The sequence below is a fragment of the Squalius cephalus genome (assembly GCF_949319135.1).
Source record: "Squalius cephalus genome assembly, chromosome: 13".
Lineage (NCBI taxonomy): Eukaryota > Metazoa > Chordata > Actinopteri > Cypriniformes > Leuciscidae > Squalius > Squalius cephalus.
Genome location: NC_137134.1, coordinates 2312113 through 2322557, shown reverse-complemented (window position 1 = coordinate 2322557; position 10445 = coordinate 2312113). Strand labels below are relative to the sequence as shown.

At 42.3% G+C, this 10445-nt stretch overlaps 1 long non-coding RNA gene across 1 annotated transcript; it reads right to left on the bottom strand.

Annotated features, from left to right (window-relative positions):
- Positions 1-9161: 9161 nt before the first annotated feature.
- LOC307169560 lies at positions 9162-9944 on the bottom strand. The gene is made up of 3 exons (XR_013823163.1): positions 9886-9944; positions 9738-9785; positions 9162-9491 (listed from the first exon to the last, which is right to left on the bottom strand). It is a non-coding gene; the product is annotated as an uncharacterized lncRNA (long non-coding RNA).
- Between the last annotated feature and the right edge of the window lie 501 nt (positions 9945-10445).

Sequence of the window (10445 nt, the reverse complement as noted above, 5' to 3'; positions counted from 1 at the left end):
AAATATTTTAAGTCAGCAACTTGTTACTGTACGGGGAGTTCAAAGCAGTTTGTATTGTTAGATTATAATACATTTCTTCTCTCATTTTCCAGGGAGTGGAGCAACTTTTCCATAAACAAAACTCTGATGCTGACACAGAGGATGGAGTGATAGTACCAGAGATCCACTGTCCCTATCAGACAATAATCTTACTTTGTTCAGACACATCACCTTTGAATGACTGGGATCTTGTGTCCAAACTCTTTGGGGAAAAACTTGTGACTTTGAGTATGTGTCTATGGGTAAAAATAACATAGTTATGGGAAGTGAAACTAGACATGACTAGTTCGCAAAAACCTTGTGATAAGTAATCAGAGTTTGCTTATGCCAGTGACAGAGGGAAAAGGTTGGGGCTTTTGAACCAATTGAACCAATCATATTGAAGGTGACATGTTAGTCTTATTTGTTTTGTTGATTCTATAAAAACTGTTGTATCTGTGTTTTACGTTGGGATTCTCAATGGAATTTGTCTGAGATCCTCCGGCCTTGCTTCTTGGGAGAGATTCCCTGAGAACTGCTCGGGAAGATCTCCTGGCCGTGATTAAAGCATTTAAAGGACATCTGCAGGTCTGTTTGTCAATTTATTCCTGCGCAGGAAGCTAGTTTAGGTAGGAAGCTAGTTTAGGTAGGAAACTAGTTTAGAAAACTAGTTTAGGGAAAACGAGTCAGAATAGCTGGTGATCTATAGAGTGGGGACGTCGGGGACGAGACCCAATAGATAGAGCCAGGTAGGTAGTCCGGTGATCTATAGAGTGGGGACGTCAGAAACGGGAACCAATAGATAGAGCCGGATAGTTAGGTTTAGAGAAAATTTCCATCACACTGTCCCAGATGCATTTTACTTTCTTTCTACAGATAAACACGAATTAAGATTGTAAGGAAAGTAATCCATCTCTGCGAGTCCTAAAGATGCTTTAAAAACCACACACAGTGAGCGTGACGGTAATCCATGCGACCTCAGTGGATGAATCAATGCCTTCTGAAGTCAAACAATACGCTAAATAAAATAATAATAATGTAAACTGTTTTAACTATTAAAAATCTTACGTACATGGGTTACAATCCACTTGTATTATATGGACTCACAGAGATGGATTATTTCCTTAAAACTCTTTGTCTATGTTTATATGAAGAAGAAAGTCATATACATCTGGGATGGCATGAAGGAGAGTAAATGGTGAGAGAATGCTCATGTTTTGGGTGGACTATCCTTGCACTGCTTGTGTCCAGTCACTGCTTTGTTACTTGTACTGCAACAGGAACTGCTCAAAGAATCATTGCAACATTTAAAATGTATTTTGTATTTGTAATTGTGCATTTTGTATAGTAATGTATATCATGAGAATACTGTGCATTACATGTATATTATGCAGTTAATGTTTTGTGGATTCTGGTCTTTCCTGTCACAATATAATTTCATCCAAGACCTTCACTTCGATACTTGTGTATATGCTTTAGTGACAATAAAGAATGTACATTTATTTGAATTCATATTTTCAATTACATTAATTTAACTGGTTGTATAAGTCACGATTGAAACGGTTGATGATTGTTAAAATATATTTAAATTAAATGAAAATGTTAATTAAATGAAATAACTAAATATAATAATCAATTTTTTAAAAATGGCAATAAAAACATTCTTTGTGTGACATATGTAATGAAATGCCCTTTGAGGTCTGTATCTGACAGCAGGCCACGACTGTTATTTTCATTTTGTTTAAATTCCTCTAATTTAAGTGATCATTAATTTTGATGGTGTAAAAGTATATCATGCTAACAATGAGTAGTGTGATGGCCATGGCTGCCAACCTTGATTATCTGGTTGGAGTTTGACTTTCTTGACGGCTGAATATATCACACACGTTTGCTAGTATTCTCTTTAAATTGTAACAGCTGAACCTAATCAGAGCCTAACATGCAAAATAATCATCAGGAATAAACAAATATTCTCCGAAAACATTGGACACTACAATATTTTAAGTATTATATACAGACAGTACTTTAATGTGCAATTACACCTGAATAGACTGAATAGATCTCTTGTGCTCCTCAAAAGCTTCTGCCAACTAGTAGTAGCAGCAGGTAAATAAGATACAATTAAAAAACAAACATAACTTATCCCTAAAATGAAATAGAAAGCTGCGATTACAGACGCTCACATCCACACATAAACACACCACTGACGTCTTCACTTCCAGGTCACGAAGCTATCAATCAAAAGCTCAGTAACCAATGAGAACACACTGCTACTAGCCCCGCCCCCACGAGAGAAATGTGTCAGAACGGCGAACGAAAACTCTGGGAGCGTAAACGAAAACTTCAGAAGCGTAAATGAAAACTCTGGAAGCGCATTTGTAAGTTCAGATCAGCGATTGAAATATGAGAAATAGTTAGCAAAACATGCAGTGTATTAAAAACGAAGTAAAAAAATTTGCCTGCGATTTATTCTTTTTCAGTTTTAGAGATAATTCATTTAGTTTCAATTTATATTTTCATTAGTTTCTTGAAAAGCTACATTCATTTTTATTGGCACAAGAATAGCTCCATACCTACGGAGAGCGCGCGCTCTTCAAACGCAAACAACTGAGGCAATCCGCGCAATCCTGTGAACGCCCCCATATCAGCTCGAGAAAACACAAGTTTAATCAAATCATTACTTGTTTACACCGTCTCGCAGCGTTGTGAGGAATAATAATAATGTAAAATGTCCCTCAGAAGTGAGGGTATATCGAGGAGCAAGGATCCGACTGAGTTGAGGAAAACTGTAGTAAGTTTTTTTCCTTCTCTCGTGAATCGGGTTTCTGTTTTTGATGAATGAACGGCAGAGATGCGCGCTGTTTACCACAGCTCGCAAAAAGACAGTTTAAATTTAAATCGCGTGTGTGAATGAAGGATGATGTTTTAGCAAACTGTATTGCTATAATGAGATGAGTAAAAATCGACTGAAATATGTTGAAATAAAATGTAGGGTATTTGTATAAGCAACGTATTAAACTGCAAATTAACATTTATATGCCCTAATATTTCATAAAAACAACGTTACAGTCAGGCGAAATATGAAAGACAACATTTTGTTGACTAAATTTGGGTACAGTTTTTACTGTAGAATATACTGCCACATCAAATAAGCTTTTGTTTAGCAATTTCTATATATCTAAAATACTATTTTTGTCAAAAATAAAGTCATCAACTAAGATGTTAGCTGTTCCAATGTATGTTGGCTATATTCAAACTAATGAATAAGAAAGAGTACACTTGAAATATTTTTGAAATTGTAATTATTGTTGTAATTATAACCTTTTTAATAAAATAGCAAAACATATTTACAAGATAGATGTAAGCAAAATTTTAAATGGTCAATATAAGTCTTCTTCTAAATATATCTTTTGTCCTTGCATTGTGGCTCAGTCAGTGTCACACCTGAATGAATGGCTAATTATGCAGAGTGGGTGGGACATTGTATTCTCAGGTGTAAACCACTCCTCGTTCACGCCCCCGCGCATATTGGCTTTCCTAGCAAAACCTGTTTTACAGCAATTTAAATCAATGTATTGTTTTATGTGAACGATAAAGCAAGACTATTTTCACATAATTTTGAACCCAGAACTCGAAGGAACAACATCCATTAGTCAAAAGTCTTATTGACACATATTTATTATGAGTTTTGTGGTCTTATTTCAACAACTTTCATTTTAATTTTTTTCAATAACCACGCATAAACATTATTCTCTTAAAAATTAAAAAATATGCATGCATGGTGATCACATATTTTGGTAGCCCTGTTTGTGCTATATAGAGTGAATTTACACCTTTGCCATTAACATGTTTATAAATAACTGAAAAAAGCACTAATGTCAGAGCATGTCAGAACACCTCCAGGGCCCAGAAAACCGCTCAGACTCCAGAGGGTTAACGTATTCAGCCTTTCAGTATAGGCCTACAGCAAAGTAGAAAGAGTTTGGCCTCATAAAATAATCCCCCAAACAGCTGCTGTCAAAATTGCCCAAAAACAATAAATTTTATTGTCACTAATTGATATATATATATTTATCACAATCGAAAATATTTTTGTTTTTAGAATATTTATTAGTGATGCATGCAATGATTACAGAATAACCAAAAAAAAAATGCAAAGAATGGCAATCACTGATTTTTGAAATCCCAAAACAAATCCAAATCAGAAATAGTGTCTAACTATTGCGTCCCTTGTTACACGTCCTGTTTGCTCGTTCTGGCAGAATGCAGGAGGTTGGTTAGGGTCTCCAAGGGGCTTGTTTGCATCATTGTCAGCACAGAGTGGGACATTGCGCTTAGTAGCGATGTTGTGCAGGACAATACAGGCAAGGGTTATGTTGCATGCTTTCTGTGGTTCCGCTCTCAGGTAGTTAAGGCATGCAAAGCGCCTCTTAAGAACTCCATTTAAACGCTCAATTGCACATCTTGCTCTGCAATGAGCAGTGTTGAAGCGTGCCTGCGCCGGTGTATTTGCTGTTAGAAAAGGAGTCATCAGCCATGGTAGGAGTGGGTAGGCACTGTCTCCTAATATTATGCCTTAATATTATGCTGAACAAATTCATTGACCAGGCTGGCCAGTGCGATTGACACATCTCTCACACTGCATGAAAAGAGGTGTATCCGGACCAGTATACTCCTGTATACACTGCTGAAATTCGGAAGAATCCGGGAGTTTACTGGCCGGATAGCTCAAATTCCATGGGTCTGTATATATCCGTATACATCCGAAATGATACCAAATCGGATGTATGTTGTGGACGTATACTCCCGTGCTACAGCCATTTGTTGCCATGGCAAGTAATCCCTCAAAGGTTTTTTCAAGAGAACATTTTCACACCTTTGTGCACCTTTTGGGCTTCCCCCCCATTGGTCCTTTTCTTTTAAAACCACTCCCATTACCCAGACCACTATTGGAGGACAGGACACATTGAAAACCCAGGAAAGTGATTTGATTGGTTACTTTTAGAACATAACCCGCCCTAGGCCTTATTGCACAGTGATTTGACTGGTTATAGGCCAGCTATGCAGATGTTGCTCAGTATACACTAAACCCCCCTTCCCCCAATTTTAATACATTCAAATATAATTTTAAAAACACACAAAGAACAATGAGAAAGTCTGACATTTTTATTAAGGTAAATAAAACACTACAAAGAGCATTATAAACAAGCATTAAAAAGGAATGGGGGAACAAAAATATTTGAGGGGATGAAAATGTAAAGGAACAAAAACAAATATAACATGAACATTCCAAAGAACATTATAAACATACATTAAAATGAATGGGGAAAAAGAAATGTGAACAAAGGTGTAAAGGAATAAAATACAAAACGTGGAGATCAGCAACATGCACATCAAAAAGGAACAAATATACAAAGTATACAATATAAAACGAGATCAATAAATAAATATAGAAATTAAAGTGTATAAATGTAAATATTAATTTTTTCAAACTGCCATGATGCACTGGTGGTGTGACGTAGCGTGGGTCAGCCTCTAGTCTGGTTTGTAGTACCTGGCAGAGAGCAGATAACTCTGTGGTTCTGTTTGGTGGAGACCTCAGCATCCACACTGGCCTTCCATCAACAATAGCATCTTCATCAGACATCAGCTCTATTGTTGCAGTCTTCCACAGTTCCCTTTATGTGTCGGTTTGTACAACACTGGACCTGGTCTCCAGCAACTGCAAAACATGACAGTAATTTAACCACTAAAACACAGAGAGGAGGATAGTTACATTCTGAAAAACAAAAACTAAAAAAACTGCTTAACCAGTTTCTTAACTTACCCGTCTCTTTCGTTGACGGTTCTTTGCAGTGTTCTTCATAGTGTTTCTTTTCTTGGCCTTTTCAGGCTGAGCCAAAGAATACTTCCTCTGCAAAGTCTCAAAATACGTCTTGCAACCTGTTAAATAAATGTAATGCCAATAAAACTAAGTAAAACAGAGGACATTAAAATGATTACAACATCTTTAAGATTACCTTTTGCACATTTAGGGTCAACGTCTGTAAAAGTTGTCCTTAATTCTTGTAGAGATAAGTGGTCACAGTCAGGTTATGTGATTAATTTATTCTGGGGGAAAAAGTTGCAGGCATCATTAATGAAATTCAGTTTTGGTATTTCAAATCCATATAGTAGTAGATTAAACTTGTTACGATGAGGCAGGAATGACGCAGAGAGAGAATCCATGTGCAAGCATTACTTTTAATAAAACAAACAGGTAATCCAGGCAGACAACAGAACACGGAACTCAGGACAGGAACATGGTAACAGCTACATTAAACAACGACCGACAACCAACAACTGAAGCACAGAGGTTTAAATACACAGACAAACAAGCTAAACAAGATAACAATGGGCTGTGGCTAATTAGAAACACCTGGGAGAACTAATAAGCAAGAAAAACTACAAAGGACTACAAAAACATGACACAGAACAGGAAATAACAAAAGTGCACACAAGACAAGGGAAACACAGGACAGGAAACATTACATAGCCCCCCACCTAAGGAGTGGATTCCAGACACTCCTCAGAAAATAAAAGTCCAGGAGGGTGGTGGGTCTGAGGCGGATCCGGGGGCGGGACGGGGGGCCAGGCCCGTGGAGCGGAAGAGGGCCTGAAGACTCCGGCAGGGCAGAAGGCCAGGGCGGAGCAGGCTGCGCAGGTGACCAGGGCGGAGCAGGCTGTGCAGGCGGCCAGGGCGGAACAGGCTGTGCAGGCGGCCAGGGCGGAGCAGGCTGTGCAGGTGGCCAGGGCGGAGGCGACCCTTCAGGCGACCATGGCACAGGAACAGACACGGGCTCAGAGGAGACCATCTTGTCCGAAGACACAGGCGTGGTTTCGGCCATCTTGTCCGAAGACACAGGCGTGGTTTCGGCCATCTTGTCCAAAGACACAGGCGTGGAGTCGGCCATCTTGTCCGAAGACACAGGCGTGGAGTCGGCCATCTTGTCCGAAGACACAGGCGTGGAGTCGGCCATCTTGTCCGAAGACCTCTCGGGCGGCCACGGCGGTGAAGACCCTTCGGGAGGCCACGGCGGAGAAGACCCTTCGGGAGGCCACGGCGGTGAAGACCCTTTGGGAGGCCACGGCGGAGAAGACCCCTCGGGCGGCCACGGCGGAGAAGACCCCTCGGGTGGCCACGGCGGAGAAGACCCTTCGGGTGGCCACGGCGGAGAAGACCCCTCGGGTGGCCATGGCGGTGAAGACCCTTTGGGCGACCACGGCGGAGAAGACCCTTCGGGCGGCCACGAACCTTCAGGCGGCCAGGGCGGATCGGACTGGTCCGGAGGTGTATTGCCCCCCCCCAAAATTTTCTTGGGGAGGCTCCCCGGTAAAGAGTCCTGGACCAGCGATGAAGAGGGCTTTGAACTGGGCAGGACCAGCGGTGAAGAAGGTTTTGAGCTGGGCAGCGATGAGAGCTCTGTGCTGGGCAGCGATGAGAGCTCTGTGCTGGGCAGCGATGAGAGCTCTGTGCTGGGCAGCGATGAGAGCTCTGTGCTGGGCAGCGATGAGAGCTCTGTGCTGGGCAGCGATGAGAGCTCTGTGCTGGGCAGCGATGAGAGCTCTGTGCTGGGCAGATCCAGTGGTGAGGGCTCTGTGCTGGGCAGATCCAGTGGTGAGGGCTCTGTGCTGGGCAGATCCAGTGGTGAGGGCTCTGTGCTGGGCAGATCCAGCGGTGAGGGCTCTGTGCTGGGCAGATCCAGCGGTGAGGGCTCTGTGCTGGGCAGATCCAGCGGTGAGGGCTCTGTGCTGGGCAGATCCAGTGGTGAGGGCTCTGTGCTGGGCAGATCCAGCGGCGAAGAAGGCTCTGAGCTGGGCGGAACCAGCGGCGAAGAGGGCTCTGAGCTGGGCGGAACCAGCGATGAAGAGGACTCTGAGCTGGGCGGGACCAGCGGCGAAGGAGACTCTGGGCTGGCGTGAAGCTCTGGATCAGCAGAAGCGACGTGAACCATCTCTGGATCAGCAGAAGCGACGTGAACCGTCTCTGGATCAGCAGAAGCGACGTGAACAGTCTCTGGATCAGCAGAAGTGACGTGAACAGTCTCTGGATCAGCAGAAGCGACGTGAACAGTCTCTGGATCAGCAGAAGCGACGTGAACAGTCTCTGGATCAGCCGAAGCGACGTGAACCGTCTCTGGATCAGCAGAAGTGACGTGAACAGTCTCTGGATCAGCAGAAGCGACGTGAACAGTCTCTGGATCAGCAGAAGCGACGTGAACAGTCTCTGGATCAGCAGAAGCGACGTGAACAGTCTCTGGATCAGCCGAAGCGACGTGAACCGTCTCTGGATCAGCCGAAGCGACGTGAACAGTCTCTGGATCAGCCGAAGCGACGTGAACCGTCTCTGGATCAGCCGAAGCGACGTGAACAGTCTCTGGATCAGCCGAAGCGACGTGAACCGTCTCTGGATCAGCAGAAGGGACGTGAACAGTCTCTGGATCAGCAGAAGGGACGTGAACAGTCTCTGGATCAGCAGAAGCGACGTGAACAGTCTCTGGATCAGCAGAAGCGACGTGAACAGTCTCTGGATCAGCAGACGTGACGGCAGGCATCCTGGGGATAAGAATCAGGCGTGGCTGCCTTTTTGGCTGGAGATACTCAGGCGTCATGGCGGCTGCCATCCTGGGAATCAGAATCAGGCGTGGCCGCCTACTTGGCTGGAGATTTCCCCTTAATGCTGCTGGATTCATCGTTGGTCGGTCGTTCTGTTACGATGAGGCAGGAATGACGCAGAGAGAGAATCCATGTGCAAGCATTACTTTTAATAAAACAAACAGGTAATCCAGGCAGACAACAGAACACGGAACTCAGGACAGGAACATGGTAACAGCTACATTAAACAACGACCGACAACCAACAACTGAAGCACAGAGGTTTAAATACACAGACAAACAAGCTAAACAAGATAACAAGGGGGTGTGGCTAATTAGAAACACCTGGGAGAACTAATAAGCAAGAAAAACTACAAAGGACTACAAAAACATGACACAGAACAGGAAATAACAAAAGTGCACACAAGACAAGGGAAACACAGGACAGGAAACATTACATAACTAACATTTACAGTATACAATACGCAGTCTTACCCGGTTTGTGGATCGTATTTGTGTGGGTTGTTCTCTGAATTATGGAGGCGCTTTACGGATTCCTGTAAAGTTTGAAATTAAAAAGCGTTTAAATGGATTCACAATCTGCAAGAACCACAAAACTGAATTTTCAGTTTGAATAAGTTGGCCATCACAGTAAACATAAGAGACAAAACATATCAGTTCATAAGTCTTTAAGATGTCACACAGCGCCTCTGATATCTTACCGGTTCGTGCCGCCTTCTGCCTATACAAGGCCACCAGTGCAGGTGTATGTTGGTCAAGCACAGCATAGAACTGGTTCCGTATGTTGACGTTTGTGATGCGTTGGAACTCAGCACAAAGCTACAAAAACAAACAAAAATAATTATATAAAAAGACTAATACTCGATTTGCAACAGAAAACACATTTGTGATGCAACATGTTCAGTTAAAATACATTGTTGAGTAACATGGTCACATGCAAAGTGATAGTTCTTACACACAGTGAATAGTGGCATTTGCTGTTCCACTTGAATGTGATGCATATTAAAAATTTGGCAGTGAAATATGTGTGAAGAGTGGCAGAAAAGAGAAGTGAGTCTGTTTTACCTGTGATTCAATCCGAAGAGCCGGCCATTTCCCCAAGAAGTCCTTCACCTGCACAGATAAAACAATCAATATGAAACCAGTCAAATTATGCAATCAACCTCTTTAATGACAAATTAATGATACAAAATTTCAAGTGAATGTAACTTACCGATAAAGTTGCTCTCTGGTGACAATGTAGGTCTGCACATGCACACAAAAACAGACAGCAAGATATTAAATTTTTAAGAGACGTTTGATTGATGCTAATGAATTAGGCTCCAAATAAAAGAAATGGTGAAAAATAGTTACAGCCTAAATTAACATTTGAGTCACCTTGATTTTGGGGATGCTCACTGCACTCCTTCCACTTAAACCTATAATGAAAAGACGTTTGTAAAGGGTTTAATAAAAACTTGCATAGTTCATTCGGTAACTATTATGTCCATAACCTTAACTTTGTTTGAGTAAAAGTTAACGTAACTGCTAACGTTAGCCACTAGCTCATTTGGGTGCATGTAGATAACATCACATTGAACTTGCCAGAGCAGGGCGCTTAACACAAACAGCAGCAACACACTCAAAAACAGAAGGACTATCTCTTGCTGAAAAGAGTTATTGACTAACGTTAACATTATTGCCCTGCCACGACATTAACAGTAGCTAACGTTACACAGGATATTATCTGTAACTAGCAGGCGGACTGATGGCAATCGCGCCCGTGGCACCGCG